Below are 19,085 nucleotides of genomic sequence, written 5' to 3'. Positions count from 1 at the left end.
ATAATCTTGCAACGTTACGAAAACATGTAACAAAATGGCTCAGTGGCGCCCCCTTGAAATTTTCAAAAAGGCCTCTCCATTTAGGTTTTTTCAACGTAGAGGGATGAAATTCGGAGAGTCGATACCTTGTACAAAACTGCTCCAAAAAGTCTCTTGCATGCATATTCCAAACCCAACAGGAAATCGGGTATTTTGGATTGAATGTGAAATTTTTATCGATTTACAGTGTGCACATTTTACACCTTGGCACCTAGGGAATTAGTTTGATCATTCTCAAAATTGGCGAGACTGTTCATGAGGCATATGAAATCTTAAGTTATCAAAATGGTGTGTTTTCATTCACGGGCCTGACCTGGGCGGGGTGCCAAAGTCGGCCATTTTTTCGCCAAAACACCGAATTCGGAAAATGACTGATAACTCCCTCATACAACGTTCAATCTATTTTAAATCTGGCATGTGTGTGAGGTATACCAGCCTGAGCAGGACTGGATTGAAAATTTACCATTTGTGCCTGGCGCCTCCTAGTGGGAACAGGAAATGCCCTTTTTTACGGGACACACTCCTCCTCTAAAGGGAAAAAATCAATCTACCTCAAACCTGCATAAGGGAAGCCTTAAGACCTGTCTTCAGGTGCCTGATGAAAAATATTGAAGTTTCGTTGAAGCGGAGGGGTCCAAACAGGAAAGTGAAAATGACTGTCAACAATTTTTCTCTCCAAAAACTTTGAACAGTCATAACTCAGCAGATATACAACATATCTGCGCCAAACTTCCCGTGCTTGTTGAGAGTCATACCCTGAAGGGCCTTGTAGGGGTCATTTGCATCAACCCTACAGCGCCAACTAGTGGCAATAGAAAGTCACTCGTTTTTCCAATACATGTCCAGTTCTTTTCAGGTTGGTCATTGTAGTTTCAAGACCTATTAAAATACTTATTTACGGCACATGTCCACGTGTCTCTATCTGTTGCCGTGACGACCCTTTGTTCGCCATTTAAAGGAAATATTTTTTTTCAGAGACTCAGGCAGCTTATAGAGCCACAATATTTGGCACACTTGGTCGAATTGGCCCAGTTAGAAGATTAATTTGGTTTTGAATAAGGGCTTGGCTGCACAGCTCAGTAGTTGCTCCTTTTTTGTAGTACTCTCTCCAATAGGGTTTTTTATCTCTTGGGTGTGGTAATGTAAATAGGCGACTTTCGTGCATGTTAGGTTCTAATGAAATGATTAGAGAGGAGGATCTGCCACCACCCTGACCTGCACACAGTCCGACTTGCGTGACGTCCGAGTTGCGCTAGATTGCGAGGGCCCGTTCAGTCCTGCTTGCAGGCCTAGTTTATATTGTATTTTGTTTAATACAGTTTGCTTTAGTTGACTTTTGTGAGTTTTGATACTTAATCACAAGCTTAAAAAAATAAAAGTTCTTCCTTAACTTCTTTCTTTCCTTTTTTAGAAAAAGGTTTGACGCTTTCTAGTGTAAGTACTGACAATCATTTGGGGTGAGAAGTTTGAAGTATTCAGTGCAACAAAATCTGATTAATATACAAAATATGGACGTATGGGTTGGATTGCATTAATGGGTTTCACAGTACACTGTGACGAAATGGTGGGCCAAAAACATGGGCCGCTTTGCATTATTTTGCTTAGGGCCCCCAAATGGCCTGGGCCGGCCCTGCTTAACACTTTATGTTATTTCCCAACGCTGAGAAAATATATCAATTGGTAGAACTACGCACAGTCATGGTTCCACTTCCCATCATGCATTTGGGTTGAATGGAATCATTTACTGAAAGCTCAACAAATACAGTAGAAGGCAATATTTAGTCACAATATACAAAGTCACATGTCTTTCTCTCCGTGGATCCCTCTCACAGAAAGAATGTTAATAATGTAAATGCCATCTTGAGGATTTATTGTCATAATAAACAAATACTGTACTTATGTACTGTATGTTTAATGTATATATTCGTCGGAGTTGTATTCATTTTTTTCTTAATGCATTGCCAAAATGTAAATGATCGGGAAAAATTATCGGGAATGATTGGAATTGAATCGGGAGCAAAAAAAAACAACAATCGGATCGGGAAATATCGGGATCGGCAGATACTCAAACTACAACGATCGGGAGAAAAAAACATGATCGGAACAACCCTAGTGGTCACTTATGACCATAAATTTAAGGTAAAAGCAGATGAGTGACAGAATTGTTCTAAAATCACTCATTGTGCGCAACTATATTGAGTCAACAATTTTTAAAAAATGTCATAATGTAAGCATTCAAATAGTAGGTTGAACGGAGTGGCAACTTGTAAAGGCGTGTAATTATTCAAGGCCACGGTGCGATTGTGTTCACGGACACATCTCTGTTTTGTTCGTCAAGTCCAAAGCCATGGGTCAGGGCACCAGCAATCCTCTACATCCCTCCCTCCTGTCTTGATAATGTGTCTCCTGCCCTGAACCAACATTGTCCCATACTTCGGCCCTTATGCGTGTCGGGTGGGGTTATTGTGTGGGAAGGAATGGGGGGTTAACACCCATGCTTGGACTCGCTCAATGGGGGCATTGTGTCCGAATCTTCCTCCGGCTCACCCAATCTCACCCCACATCCAGACCTCTGACTGCTCCCCCACTTTTATTTGGTGAAAGCATGCACATAACAGCCAACTCAAATTGGGCAAACACACCAATGCAGCAGCGTGGCTTTATCACACTACCTTCATTGTCCTATTAATTTTCCACCAAAGCACACTGAGCTCAATGCGATGCTCGCCGTTTGTTCTGACAGAGCCAGCGTTGTGGGGGCGGGAGTAGTGGGAAAGAGGATTTTGCCAATTGTTGTGCATTAAAGAATAAGATATTTTCAGAGATGCTCTTTCAGTTTTACACGGAGCCCCTAAAGGGACATCGACAGAAATAAAATAAATTTAAGCAATCTGTTGCGCACAACAAACAATTAGGCTGTATTGGCTGAGAGAAAATTGTGTTGGTTCGTTCCACTAAAGTGGATCTACATGACCTCTGCATTGTAATTTACATACGTTGCTAATTACTACCAAAAAAAAAGTTCTACTCACGGTTTCCAGTCATTTTTTAGTAATTAGCGTTTTCGTGTAGGTCTTTTTTTTCCCCGTGGCGCAGTGATATTGATACGGCGGAGTCGTATTTTTTCAGCAAGATCCTTCGACGGAGCCTGGGGAGAAAGCCATTGTCTGACGCAACCACGCGGGCTCTGCACGTTTTTTCCAAATTCCTGCCCTTTTTCGCCCTTGGACAGTTGAGAGATGCATATAGCATCGTTTTGATGCCTTTTGACTAAATTCCGAAAGCGGTGTTCTTATCTTTTGTTCATCTTCGCTCGTGTCGTAGCTTGACACGGTCGCCGCCATATTGTTTGTTTTAGAAGCGCATAGCAACAATCCTTGTCTCCTATTGGTGCACGTGACCTAAAATGGCTTCACACACTGACGATACGACTCCGCCGTATCAATATCACTGCGCCACGGGGAAAAAAAAGACCGACACGAAAACGCTAATTTCTAAAAAATGACTGGAAACCGTGAGTAGAACTTTTTTTTTGGTAGTAATTAGCAACGTATGTAAATTACAATGCAGAGGTCATGTAGATCCATTTCAGTGGAACGAAATCCATTTTCTAAGCACTTTTTCCATGGTGCCAATACAGCCTAAATCTGGTAAAACTAGCATTAAAAACCATTTAAAGCAACACTAGGTAACTTTTCAACCTTTATAAAATGTTTTCAAAACATTTGTGATGATACGTCCACTGACAACCAGTTGCTTGACACCTCTTTTATATCTTGAGTGGGTTTATCTCGCTTTCCCCGGCACTAATTAACTTTCAGGAGGGTGGCAGGAACCCTGTCACACCAGAAAACTACAAATGAGCTGACTTTCTTTACGTCATACACTGTACGTCACTACCCCTTTTCCCCATTCATTATAAAGATTGAAGTCGACGCGAACGCTTTCATGCGAATTCTGCAAAGATGGCAGAGCAACAAAAAAGACAAAAAGTTTTGTCTGAGTAGGGAAAAAAAGAGGCTACCACGATAAAAGGATACTCCAGAAAAAACATTGGCTGATGAGTTTTTGGCCACATGGATGCTAACCGTCATTAGCTATTGTTTAGCCACAACTAGATTCATTACCCTATTACTATTCATCCTTCACACAGCCGCGGGAAACAGAAATGTCGTTTAATCCATCTTCAGGTGACCGGGAATCATGATTTTACGACACTGTGCGGGTGTGTGCTGGTCCTCATGGAAAACGCAGTCTCCCTTAAGGCAAAACACAACCCCTTTTGTCCACCGGTGTCGCTAAAGTCAACCAGAAGTTACCTAGTGTTGTTTTTAGCTAGCTGATTTTTGCTATGTAAGTCAGCCAATTGTTGTAAACATTAGCATTATATAGCATTTAAGCTAGCGGACTTTTGCTATGCAAGTTAAGTAAAAAACAAACAAAAAAATGTAAATAAGCTCTGACTCTACTTTGTGGATTTCGATTATCGCGGGGAGGGGACTGTCCCCCATTAACCACGAAAACGAGGGATCACTGTATACTGTATACACTCATATATACAGTATATATATATTAGGCCTGTCAACAATAACGCGTTAACGACCATGATTAATCTGGAAATATTAACGCATTTTAAAAAAAATAACGCAATTTACCGCTCACACTAAGTTTGGCCACAACTGCCTCCCGTAGTCCCACACGTTGATGTTAACATTCTCCACGCGGCAATGCAGGACAAAATGCCAGCCACGATGAGTGAGGATGATGACCAAATTCCGTTTTAAAAAGATGCCTAATGGAAACATGGATAAAACCAAAGTTCTGTGCACACACGGCTGTAATGAACTGTCCTTCTTTCGAAGCTCAACCAGCCTAAAGTACCACCTTCGGGCAAAGCATATTTTCGCGAGTGTTAGCAATGACGCTAACACTGCGGGAACAAGCCGCAGTCATCAAGCTACACTGGCAGCGTGCGAACTCGGACTTGTCAACAAAAAGACAACAAGTAGGTTGATTACTGCTATCGCTACTTGGGTAGCCAGAGACTGTAGAGTGTAGACCCATTATCATAGTCGAAGACGAGGGCCTTGAAAATCAAATGACAACAAACAACAACCAATGACAAACCACTAGACAGGTACAAGGCAGTGCCAGCATCGACTTATGTCCACTACAGTGGTGATCTGCGCACAGTGGTGCCCACAATAAGCTGGCCCACCTTGCAAAAAAAGTATCTGGTCACACCTGCCACAACTGTTCCTTGCAAGAGACTGTTTTCTTTGACAGGGCACATTGTTCAAAAGAAAAGGTCTGCTCTGTTATCTGAAAATGTCAACAAGCTAGTTTGCTTGAGCAGTTGGTTAAAAAAATAAATAAATAAAGAGTATGGCTAACTTAAGCAGTGTTTCTAAACACCTTGACACACAGTTTAGTGTAATGTTTTTCAGTTAAGTGTGTGAAAATTTACAGTTTATTTTTTTATAGCTCACACAGCTTTCAGGCTATTTAGTGTAAAACTGCAAATGCTGCATTTATTTGTGTGAAATGTTGAATTTAACAGACAAGTTGTTTTCACATTTTATGAAACACTAGCTATTGTTACTGTATTGTGCTTGTCTGCTCTTTAAATTGTTAATTTTGGGTAGTATGCCAAACAGTACTTGAGCCACATTGTTAGTCTGAAGCACTTTAATCTGTTAAAGCGCTTTGCTGTATAATACAGGCAATTTATTTTATTTTTTATTTCAATACAATAAAATTTTAAAACTCTAATTGGTCAAGTATTAATTCATTCACACATACATTTCATCTTAAAACAAATTTTAAGTCAATTATAGTATTTTCCTAAAAAAAAATTTCCTGAAGAGCAACTTTATTCATCCCGAGAGAAACGTGATTAATCATGATTAATCTCACGGTTGACATATGATTGACTAGATTAATTTTTCTAATCATTTGACAGCACTAATAGATGTATCACATGTTTTAAGTATGGTTTAATATTATATAAAGATAGATTTGTATTGTTTCTGCAAGCTTTTTTGTCTTCGTCTACTCTCTGTTCTAGTCTTTTCTTTTATAAACGTTTCCACTATAAGGAGAGTATGTTTCAAAGAGCACACAGAGCCCATTTGTATTTGTTTGTGTGCAGTGGTGGGCGCCTTGGGGCAGGTTACAAAAGAGCAAGTTGGCGTTTTCTTCCCACATATTTTTAATCAAAGTGTTAGTGTTTGCATTTGCATTTGCATTGAACGGAGGGATGCGGAATGCCAAAGGTGAGATTTTGTAAAACACTGCTTTCTGTTCTGTTTTTTTCTCCAGATGGAAACACGGGTGGGTGGTTGCAAGGCTGGATGAATGCGTGTAGACGACTGAACTCGGAGACCCCGGTGCAGCTCATCATCATTGCCACGGGCTCTCGTTCGCTCCTCCTGTGGCCCGAACCTCCATCCTCGGGTCCAGCTCAAGCTAGTGAGTGGGCAGGGAAGGATGGAGAAGGTCCCCGAAGGCTAAAAGCACCTCTGCGGGAGGAATCAATACCGAGCATGCTTTCCTCCGAGTAGGGTTTCCTCTACCTCGGGGGCCCGCCGGCCTCCAAAGGACAGACCCTGTGTGGCCCCTCTCAGCTGGACCGGACCCTGTATCTCCACTTGGCTGTGTGTGGTTTTGCTGAGGGGGATCCCTCCCTCCGTTCATTGATTCCAATACAGTGAATGCTGAAACACAGCCAAACTGGATCGTTTTTTTTTTTTTCCTTCATCTTTTTTTCTTGCAACCAATTGACAACCTCCCCGCCTTCAATCAAAACCACTCTGGGACTTTTGACGTCGTTCCATCTTAAACGATCTAGTTCTGCAACCAGCTGACGAAAGAAGAGCGACGTGACATGTGTTTTTCCAATCCCACAAAATGGATTGAACGTTCAAGAAAAGGACTCAGCTTGTGGTAAGAACATTTTAGCCTCTCACAAAGAAGGGGGTCCCGCAGGGCTCAATCCTAGATCCTCCTCAGATATATTCTCACTGGTTATTAGAAGTGATATACTGCGATTCTTTGTAGCCGAAAAGGTTTTCGATATATTAGAAGTGATATATCACAATATTTTATAGCCGAAAAGGTTATCGATATGCTCCCGCCAAAAATCAATATCGTTTTAAAAAGGTAACACTGTTTGTCTCTGCCAAAATCTTCCGTTAGAATAGTGTCCACGTTAGCTCACTGGCTACCATTGACAGCGCTAGAAATCCAATTCATTTTGACTGGATTGCACGTCTAGCGCCATTGTTGACACCTTTTTAAAACTATACAGTCCCAGACAAAAGTCTTGTCGCTTATCCATTTTGAGAATGAGAATGAGAATGCTTTATTTTGGACATGAGAAAATAAAAGTCATAAACAAACAAACAAAACAAAACAAAAATAAACAAACCAATTATAATACTTGAGATAACAGCAACAATATTTAAGACAATAATGATTAAAAAAATTAGAATTTTGTAGAAACAATTGCTAACTAGCCCTGCAAGCAGGACTCAACAGGCCCGAGGGCGAGCGTATCGATTTCTCCAATTTCTTTACGGGGAACCTATCAATTTCTCCAATTTATTTTCGGTGATTTCTTTTTGGATGCTAAATACATTTGGACTATGCTTCGACATAATGTCAAAAAAGCAAGGGTCCTTTTCATTTGCCATGAAAAAAAGAATAATACAAGGAAATAAGACATAACAACCACCTAATAATAATAGTAATAATAATAATTAAATTGGCCATTTTCATTTGCCATGAAGAAGCCCTAACCCTAAACACCAAAAAAACACCCAAATTTGGTACTCCGCCCAGGTCAGGCCCGTGAATGAAAACTCACCATTTTGATAACTTAACATCTCATATGTCTCATGATGAGTCTCACCAATTTTGAGGAGGATCCTACTAACTGCCTCGGCGAAATGGTCTGAAACGTGTACCCTGGTTTTCGACAAAAATGGCATGTTTTTCAATATTCAATCCAAAATACCCGATTTCCTGTTGGGTTTGGAATATGGGTGCAAGAGACTTTTTGAAGCCTTTTTGCACAAGGTATCGACTCCACAAATTTCATCGCTCTATGTTGAAAATGGATAGGCCTTTTTTTAAAATTCCAGGAGGCGCCACAGAGTCATTTTTTGACATTTTTTCACAACGTTGCCAAATTATCGAAATTTTCGCAAAGACGTGTGTGCAAATTTTGGTGAGTTTTTGAGCATGTTAAGACCTCCAAATTGGCGATTTTCATTTGCCATGAAGAAAGAATAATAATAATCCTTTGCAGAACAATAGGGCCTTCGCACCATGTTGGTGCTCGGGCCCTAATAACCTGACTTTTAATCATTCACTTGGTTTCAGAAATGGCTCATACGAAAGCTAAGACCCTCCCAAATGATGTTGAATGTACAAAAATGTACTATTTGTTTCACTGAAAAAAGATTGATCATTTAATGAAGACATTTAATGAAGGTCCAATTTTGGCAAGACAAAAGTTTTGTCGCCTACAGAAAGTAGTGTGAAAATTGAACAAAAAATGTACTTCACATTAGGGCTGTCAAAATCATCGCATTAACTGGCGGTAATTAATTTTTTTAAATTAATCAAGTTAAAATATTTGACGCAATTAACGCACATGCCCTGCTCAAACAGATTAAAATGACAGCACAGTGCAATGCCAACTTGTTACTTGTGTTTTTTGGAGTTTTGTCGCCCTCTGCTGGTGCTTGGGTGCGACTGATTTTATGGGCTTAAGCATCCATGAGCATTGTGTAATTATTGATATCAACAATGGCGGGCTACTAGTTTATTTTTTGATTGAAAATTTTTACAAATTTTATTAAAACGAAAACATTAAGATAGGTTTTAATGTAAAATTTCTATAACTTGTACTAACATTTATCTTTTAAGAACTACAAGTTTTTCTATCCATTGATCACTTTAACAGAATGTTAATAATGGTAATGCCATCTTGTTGATTTATTGTTATAATAAACAAATACAGTACTTATGTACCGTATGCTGAATGTATATATCCATCTTGTGTCTTATCTTTCCATTCCACCAATAATTTACAGAAAAATATGGCATATTTTATAGATGGTTTGAATTGCGATTACCGTAATTTCCCGAATATAACGCGCACTTTTTTTCCCCAAAATCAACTTGTAAACTCATGGTGCGCATTATAAACGGGTACATGGATGGAGACAGAAATATATATGTATTACATATATATATATAAACCGATTTTTTTTCATTGACACGGCCACGTTGTGTTGAAGAAACGTATGCGGCGACCCGTTGCCGACCATTACGGTACGTGACGTCACCATTTTGTTTCGGTAATACTTCACTCTAATCGGCCGAATGATTTCGTCTGTGTTAAATTCTGCTTTTTTCACTCTTCATAAAGCACAGAATTTAATTTCTTGAACTCAATTGAGTCGACGTTTATTGCAGCTCCGCAATTCGGACCATAACAAATGTAAGGACACACACTTCCTGTGTCCGTCAACTATATCGGTCCCTCGTGAAACTCAAACCCAAATTACAATAGTTCCTTTGGTTACTGTCGTGTTGACAGTGATGAGCTCACACGGATTTCCGACTTACGTTCTGACTTTCATTTTACCGTATCAATCCATGGAAGAAACATTTATTCATCATGAGGAAACGAGCAAGTTATACACCAGCCTTTAAAAGAAAAGTCACATCCGTTTTGTTTTCTCCTAGATTCTGGTAAGTTGGAGAAATTGTCAAATCATATTATTACCGTAAATATTGTCAGTTTACGGTAATGTTTTGAACTACCAATGTGCTATGCTTGTGCTGTGTTTCACCAGTCAGTAAAATGACATCTCTGTATCTGTACACGAGCTCTGTTTTCTTGTATTCTTCTATTTATTGGTGCTAAAATTAGGGTGCGCGTTATAAACGGGTACAATAATTTTCCCTAGATTTTACAAGTAAATTTGGGGTGCGCATTATACACGGGTGCGCCTTATATTCGGGAAATTACGGTAATTGCGATTAATTACGATTAATTAATTTTTAAGCTGTAATTAACTCGATTAAAAATTTTAATCGTTTGACACCCCTAATATTTTTGTACATTCGACATCATTTGGGAGGGTCTTAGCTTTCATATGAGCCGTTTCTGAAACCAACTGAATAATTAAAAGTCAGGTTATTAGCAATTGTTTCTACAAAATGGATAAGCAACAAGACTTTTGTCAGAAACTGTATATCAATTCTTAGTGGGAGCATATTGAACACCCTGAATTTGACCGTTTTTGAGCGGTTTTCACCATTAAAGATATTGACGAAATGCCCACTTTAACCCCTGGCCAGGAGTCAGTTTATCTAATTAGGATGTTTGCGAAAGCTTCTTTAGACGTGTTCTCTTATCTTGAATGTTGAAGGCTGAAAAAATATCTCACCCTGTTTTTTCTTTTCTTGTAGTCTTACCACCACCAAATTCTACAATATTTTTAATAAAAAATGACAACTCCTTGTTTACACTCTGTATACGTTTCCATATACATAATGGCATTTGATGACAAGAGAGCCACTTAGCAGACAATTTTGCAGAGTGCCAGTGGGCAGCAAGCTATCGCCGAGCAGGGATTTTGTGTGTGTGAGTGTTTGCGTTCTCCTATCCAGATGGGCACAGCTTCAGACAAAATGGCCGCCAGACTTTCCCCCTGCCAAAGATGGCGGGCGCGTCTGGGCGCTCTGCCATCTGTGCGCCGTTTTAGTCGTTGCCGGATGCAAATGGGGGTCTAATTGCATTTGCATAACCCGCCGTATTCTTACTGGCCCGAATCGTCAATTACGACAAATGGGCAGGTGATTTTAAAAAAAATTTTAATGCGTAATCACGGCAGTCGGTGTTTATTTTCAGATGTGTTATTTTTGGATGTGAGATTAGAGCAGTGGCGGTCCTACCGTGCCATATGGTGTCTGTGTTTACATGCAAATGTGACTGTACAGAAGCCTTTCTCGTTTATTTTTTTAATCAGATAGTGCCATCGCCACACACAGACACACGCAAAGACACAAAAAACATTGCAAGATTAAACCATTAAACTAAAGAAAAATAAGAATTAGATTTTTTTGTGGAGGGGTAAGTTACATGACGTCATACCCTCTTCCTGGTTTGCCGATAGTGTATCGTTCTGTGAAACTCCATTGAGTTTACATGGACCACCTTGATCTATATGGAAAAAACATTCAATATCTAAAGGTATAGTGAAGATTAATATTATTTGAAACAAGGCAGTATGTTGTCTTGCTAAATGTATTGTGGCTAACGAGATGGAGAAGAAAGACTTTTTTATATTTCATACTTGCTGCTAGGGGTGTGACAATATATCGAAATGGTGATATATCGTGATACTTTGCATCCCAAAAGGTTATCGATACGCTCATGCCAAGAATCAAGATATCGTTTTGAAAAGGTATCAGTGTTTAAAAAAATTTTTTTTTTTAAAGAAGGAAACAACAAGTTGCCACCAAAATCTTACTACATAATAGTGTTTCAGTTAACTCAATGGCAGCCATTGACAGTCACTTTTTCTGATTTTCAGGGTATTTACAGTTCACTTTCTGTTCATTTTAGGGCATTTACAGATATTTTCCTTTTGAGTTTGAGTCACTGCCTATTCATTTGTGGGATTCCCGGCTCACTTCCTGTTCTGTAACCCAAATTCAACAGGAAGTGCCCATAAAATGCTCCCAAATCAACAGGAAGAGACTGAAAATCAACAGGTAATGACCTAAGATGGCCCTGTTTATTAGTTTTTTTATAGTATGCTTTCCTGGCCAATGTTTTGATAATGGCTGTATTGCTATATCGTGAGATCATCGTTATCGTGAGCTTCATATCGGAAATCGTATCGTATCGTGGGGTACCAAGAGGTTCCCACCCTGACTGTTCTTGTGCCCCATACAAAGAAAAGGCACCCGTAATGAACAGAAAACACCAGAACATAACAGCAACCACCACTGCCAGTCAAAGTTGCTACAACTACCCATCAGCCATTGCGGGTGTAACAGATAATAACAGTTGCTACAGTATACATATTTTTGATTTTAACTATAATGAACATTTCTACATTAGGTGGGAATGAAAGCTAAGTAACGCAAATAATGCTAGCAACCTACCTGTGTGTACTGTAAAGCCTCGCTTAAGCCTCCGGTTTCAAACTAATATGCAATCGTAACCCACTTTTTGAGTCCACCAGATCTCGAGTGGTAGATCGGGGCACAGTTGACTTGTCTTTGTTGATTTACAGCTGTCTTCTCTGCTATAATAATAACTAGAGATGTCCCGATCGATCGGCATCCCGATCGATAGGGTCCGATCACGTCATTTTCAAAGTATCGGAATCGGCAAAAAAAATATCGGCCATGCCTTTTTAAAAATTTTTTTTTTTTTTTTTAATTAAAGCGTTTTCTAATTATATTTAACGTTACAGACATAATATGTTACACTCATCCAGAGTCTTTAGTTTAGGCTTAAGGTAGGGTTATCAAATTTATCCCAATAACGGCGGTAATTAATATTTTTAAAAATGTATCACGTTAAAATATTTAATGCAATTAACGCATGCGTTGCACGACCCACTCACGCATTGTCGCGCTCAATCTGTAATGGCACCATTTTACCTATATAGAGAGATAAAAGGCAGTGTAAAAATAAGTAGAGTCAATTTTGGCTGCCTTAGGAGCCTTTTTTTTAATGGCTAACGCCTTACAATCCCTCTCCCTACGATTAGAAATATCATGGGAAGATATGTGGGAAAGCAATGTAGCAATTGATCTTTTTCTTAACACCTTATGTTATTTCCCAACGGAGAGAAGATATATCAATTAGTAGCACTACGCACAGTCATGCCTCCACTTCCCATCATGCATTTGGGCATGGCTACAGTATCATTTACTGAAAGCTCAACAAATACACTAGATGGCAATATTTAGTCATAATATACAAAGTCACAAGTCTTTCTATCGGTGGATCCCTCTCACAGAAAGAATGTTAATCATGTAAATGCCATCTTGAGGATTTATTGTCATAATAAACAAATACAGTACTTATGTACTGTATGTTGAATGTATATATTCAACCGAGTTTTAGTCATTTTTTTTCTTAATGCATTGCCAAAATGTATGTGATCGGGAAAAATTATCGGGAATGATTGGAATTGAATCGGGAGCAAAAAAAAGCAATCGGATCGGGAAATATCGGGATTGGCAGATACTCAAACTAAAACGATAGGGATCGGATTGAGAGCAAAAAAACATGATCGGAACAACCCTAATATTAACCGACATGGCCCCGTGTTCAATACAAAACACTCCTACCACAACAAAACAAGTAGGAACTAATATTCACATAGGAACTAAAGTTATACAACATAAAATATACTATATAAATGAATAATAGATCACATAATAAAAAAAATAATAGCCCATTTAAATAAAATAAATTGAAATGAGCTAAAACACCTGTAATTAAATAATAAGAATAATACACAGATCCTGCTTACACTATTAAATTGATTAATTTCTGTGTGGTGCTTTAACTTGAGAAAATCCAACAATAAAGCTTTTGAAAACCGTTCATAAGAAAAAAAAATCATTGAGGCATTTCATTTGTAAAATACATGTTAAAATCTTTGTGATTGGGATTGCTTTTCTCTTTAGCACAGGACTTCTTGCTGACCAATACGCGGGGTCTGAAAGGCAAATTGTTGTTGGATTATCTTTAAATACCCGCTACTTTTTGAGCAGAATTCTAGCTTTGTATAGGCTACTGTTCCTATTGTTGAAAGCACAAAAGTGTGTAATAAACAACTAGCACATTTATATTTTGCATTTTGTTTTCTTACTCTACCGAAAATGAACCGAACTGTGACCTCAAAACCGAGGTACGTACCGAACCAAGATTTTTGTGTTCCGTTACACCCCTAATTAATTAGGTTCATATTCATGAGAAATGTAGCCCTGACCCCCATTCACCCAATCTGTTTGGGTTTGATAATGTCCCTTCCTAAGCAAAAAGTGTACATGCAGGTTATGCTGTTATATCGTCCCTACCTATGCTGAGACCAAACCTACGCCCTTGTAAAAAAATTCAAACGGATCTGGGAGAACTAGAGTGTTTGTCCTGGAACCCATCGATGCTCGATGCCCAACCCTATATGTTATAATGACATTTTTATTTTTTCCATGACTGACAGGTGAGGCTCTCCCTCCCCTGAATGCAGGTCACTGGTGCTAAATTGAAAAATTTCAAGTTGAAGTAACCTCTTGTATCAGTTAAGTTGGAGAATCAATGACACTTTTAGCAAAACGATATGAACGCCAGGGGTGAAAGTGGGCCAGAACAGTCAGGAACGCAGTTCCGGTATAAGATTCAGGGCTGGAATGCTGTACTGGTACACGTTGCTTTGATTCCGAAAATATGACGGCAACTGTAAAAACGCTATGTAAAAAAATAAATGCTAAGCTGCCACACATGATTTTCATCGCCAAGAAGAAAACAATCTACCAACATTAGATTTACATACACAAGTGTTACCAACAAGCATAATAAAGTGCTTGTGTAGCGTAATCCGTTTCCGCCAATATTTATTATTTATTTTATTCCACGGACGGCAATGTGCATGTTTTTGGAACAGCAAAAAAAAAAAAAAGTTGAATTGATGCAACAAAAAAAAAGGGCAATGCAACATAAAATGGATCAAATCTTTAAGAGCAAGAAAAGAGTTGAGGAGGCTTATTTATCATATTTAGTTTTATTTGCTCTGATCGGGAGGTTCAGAACATCTTAGCTGTCAATGTGCACTTTGGACTTATATTTGTTCATTTATGTTAGGCGATTTATTCATTTCCTTATGATTTAAAAAAAAAAAATTTTTTTTAAAGGCAATGTTGCATGATCTTCAAATTATATTCCATTTCAAGTCTGCATAATATGTCATATGTCATTTTCTGAACGTATGTTACTTAAACTAAATGTTTACATTAACTTCAATTTTAATATACTGTACAATGTCCTTATAATGTACTGTATAATGTCCTTAAGTAATTAAAATTGAGATTTGGCATTCAGTATGTGAGGAAATGAGGGAAAATAAAAATTAAGAGATGGAAGTTGGGGTTATTGCTGTTTTTGTTAACTTTACTTTTGCAAATCATTGAAAAAAATACCATTTTGAATGAAAATCAGTTTTTGTATGTGTCATAGAAATAACTAGGGTTGTTCCGATCATGTTTTTTTGCTCCCGATCCGATCCCGATCGTTTTAGTTTGAGTATCTGCCGATCCCGATATTTCCCGATCCGATTGCTTTTTTTTGCTCCCGATTCAATTCCAATCATTCCCGATAATTTTTACCGATCATATACATTTTGGCAATGCATTAAGAAAAAAATGAATAAAACTCGGACGAATATATACATTCAACATACAGCACATAAGTACTGTATTTGTTTATTACGACAATAAATCCTCAAGGTGGCATTTACATTATTAACATACTTTCTGTAAGAGGGATCCACGGATAGAAAGACGTGTGACTTTGTATATTGTGACTAAATATTGCCATCTAGTGTATTTGTTGAGCTTTCAGTAAATGATACTGCAGCCATGCCCCAATGCATGATGGGAAGTGGAACCATGACTGTGCGTCGTGCTACCAATGGATATATTTTCTCTGCTTTAGGAAATAACTTAAGGTGTTAAGACAAAGATCAATTGCCACCTTGCTTCCCCACATTACTTCCCATGATATTTCTAATCATAGGGAGAGGGATTGCAAGGCATTAGCCTTTTGAAGAAAGGCTCCAAAGGCTGTCAAAATTCACTCTACTCATATAGCGCTGCCTTTTATCTCTCTATATAGGTTAAACGGCGTCATTACAGAATGAGCGCGACAATGAGTGAGAGGGTCGTGCAGCGCATACATTAATTGCGTTAATTATTTTAACGTGACACATTTTTTAATAAACTAATTGCCGCCGTAATCGGGATATTTTTGATAACCCTACCTTAAGCCTAAACTAAAGACTCTGGATGAGTGTAACATATTATGTCTGTAACGTTAAATACAATTAGAAAACGATTTAATTAAAATATATATATATATTAAAAAAAGGCATGGCCGATATTTTTTTGCCAATTCCGATTCTTTGAAAATGACGTGATCGATCGGGACATCTCTCGAAATAACTGTGCCAAAACAGTTTTCTTTGCATTTGAGTAGTTTTAGAAGGTTTGACACCCCCCCCCCACAAAAAAAAAAAATTGAAAGAAAAATAGATATATAAACATGTCTGGCGACCTTCCCATCGAGGAGTTCCGGCAAGAAATTCTAGCCACTTTCACCCCTGATGAACTCATTGCCCGCCATTGACGGTGATAGACGTCCAATCCCTTTGAACTGGAAGAGTGGCAGCGAATAAATGAATTGGATGTCCACTCATGATAAACTAATAGCAGGGCTTCAACAAAGACAAGAGTTTCATTTTCAGACACGTTGTTGTCTGGTTACCATGGCAGTGAACACATCTAGCGGTGTCTGATTTTAGCAAGGCTAGAAAAGGTAAGCGGGAACTTAACGGATAGGTTTCGGGAAGTTAAATAGCAGGCTAGAAAGACTGATAAGAAGATGTTTGATTGGACGATTTACGTTGACGGGCTCATTAATTCACACGACGGGGGTATTTGCATTCGCTCGTCGAGGCAGCTGCTGCGCGGTACAGTTTGGAGGAAAATGGCGGTCGGGCGAATCACATGTCTGGTGGCGGGAGAAAGAGACGTGGGGGCTCACATTTTAGGGGTGTCGAAAGAGCGTGGGGGAGCAAAAGATTGAGTGGGGGGCGCTTGGTGGAGAGGTTATTATTTAAGGAGGGGGGTGTCTGGTTTTAGTACCCCCATAATGAGAGGCTGTCTAAAAGGGGGGGTCGTTTGTCTGCATTTGCGAACATGCGTTTGCATCTCGGCCATTTGCATAAAGCGGCAAAGCGTGTCCATATGCTGCATGGAGGTTGTTGTTTTTTTTAATCTGCGCCAGAGAACAGGAAGATGCGCTTATGCCACATGTCTCAAAATAAAACTCACCAGGGCAGCATCATTCGGGTTTTGTCCAATAAGCCGGCATCCGAGATGATTTCGACCAATGGACAGCGATCAGGAAGAGGAAGGGAAAGGCTGTCAGGAGTTTACCCTTCATGTGCTTGAAAATGGAGAATAAACAGCATGGGGAGGGGGAAGGAATTGGATTGTGGGTAGAAGACGGATAGCACATATGAACTCTATAGCTGTGTTCAGAATCATTGCCAATGTTATACTACTGAATCACTTTATAGGAAGTTCACAGGAATTGAAAACCTGCTCATACAAGTTGTAACTGCTAGGGTGACCAAACGTCCTCTTTTGCCCGGACATGTCCACCTTTTACGATTAATAAATTTTTAAGCTGTAATTAACTCGATTAAAAAAATTAATCGTTTGACAGCCCTAAGATAGATAGATTTTTTTTAATCATTATTTGTTTTTGTTTTTTTTAAAGGTTTGATTTTTTTTTTTTTTTTTTTTTTTTAGGAAGAATAAAGCCTGTTGAGTAAAAACATATTTCCATATAGTGTATAATTATACAGCAATAGGCCTATGTTTTTTTATTTTTTTTAATAAAACAAAATTTTTCTAACCAGACGGAGGAGGCACACTTTAAATATATAAAAGTGATATAGGCATCTTCGAGTGGACTTCGAGTAAAATTCAAGTATCTCGAGGCCGGGCCGAGTGTCCTCTTTTTTGGAAATCAAAATATGGTCATCCTACTCTATAGACCCTACCCACGTGACGTCACAACTCCGCTCTCCTGAATGGTACCGCCCACTTGTCCGTCAAAACATAGTGTTAACCTGTTACGGCTACGTACATTTCTCCTATTTACGGCGTGTTTTTCTGCTCCTTAACATTAATAATCAAAATGGTGAAGGCGTGTGTGGCTGTTGGTTGCACTAACAGAGAAGATGGAAGGAGAGACTTGAAGTTTTACCGTATTCCGAGGGATCCAAAGAGGAGAGCGAAATGGACGGCTGCAATTCGACGTGAAAACTGGGCACCAAAAAATCACCACAGACTATGTAGTAGTCATTTTATATCCGGTAAGATGCATTTAAGATATACTTAGAGGGTTTTGGGCTGACAAATAACCACAATTAAGATAATTGCGAGGCTAATCGCCGACAACATACGACGTGGTACGACATAGTTTCAAATTCAAGATGTTTGTGACTTCCCTTTCTTCCACCATCGTTATTTTTTGAATAATATTTAGCTGGTACCAAGTGAAAGAAACTGGCCTCGTCTACGGAGCTGACAAATAACCACAATTAAGATCATTGCTAGGCTAATCGCCGACAACATACACGTATGTATGTAGTGAGAGTGCTATCGCTAAACCATATTAACGTTAAAAGCCTTAACTCCATTGACAAACGACATGAAATACATTAGACTTGACAGTGGATTTTGGCAATAACAAAAGATTTTGAATTGAAAATTTCGTAACTCACCTTTCCAAGCACAAGATAGATTCCTGCCGAATTTTCGTGGACGAGGACCTGTTTCACCCAACCAGCAACGAAGTATTTATAAGCCTCCAAGCTCTTGAAGTTTTTCAAATTTTCGTGGGAATAGGCTGATTTTGTGTGGACAAGATAATTGTAAATATCAGCGTAGCAGATGTCAGGCAGGCAGGGCGAAGACAGTGGGTCGAAAAACATCGATTTGGGCATCAAATATGGATCTGGCGACTGTATAGAACGAAGCTTTTCCACATAACGCCTTTTATGCAACACATCCAGTGAGTTTACGGCATCAGAAAGCACCGGGTCTTCCATGAAATGCATTTTAAATTCCTCGATCAATTGAAAACAATGCTAATACAGAGACAAAATGACGGACAAGTGGGCGGAACCACACAGCGAGCACGTGGTTTTGTG

At 39.0% G+C, this 19,085-nt stretch overlaps 1 long non-coding RNA gene across 1 annotated transcript in view; it reads left to right on the top strand.

The window, feature by feature from the left end:
- The window catches only part of LOC130929361 (uncharacterized), an 83,134-nt gene that overhangs the window by 33,869 nt on the left and 30,180 nt on the right, over nt 1-19,085 (top strand). Inside the window, exon 3 of the long non-coding RNA XR_009066868.1 lies at nt 6,361-6,984. This is a non-coding gene — a long non-coding RNA (uncharacterized LOC130929361). The remainder of the gene's footprint in view (nt 1-6,360; nt 6,985-19,085) is intronic.

Source organism: Corythoichthys intestinalis, chromosome 14 (assembly GCF_030265065.1).
Source record: "Corythoichthys intestinalis isolate RoL2023-P3 chromosome 14, ASM3026506v1, whole genome shotgun sequence".
NCBI lineage: Eukaryota > Metazoa > Chordata > Actinopteri > Syngnathiformes > Syngnathidae > Corythoichthys > Corythoichthys intestinalis.
The sequence above is the reverse complement of the archived record's forward strand: the minus strand, read 5'-3'. Positions and strand labels throughout refer to the sequence as shown.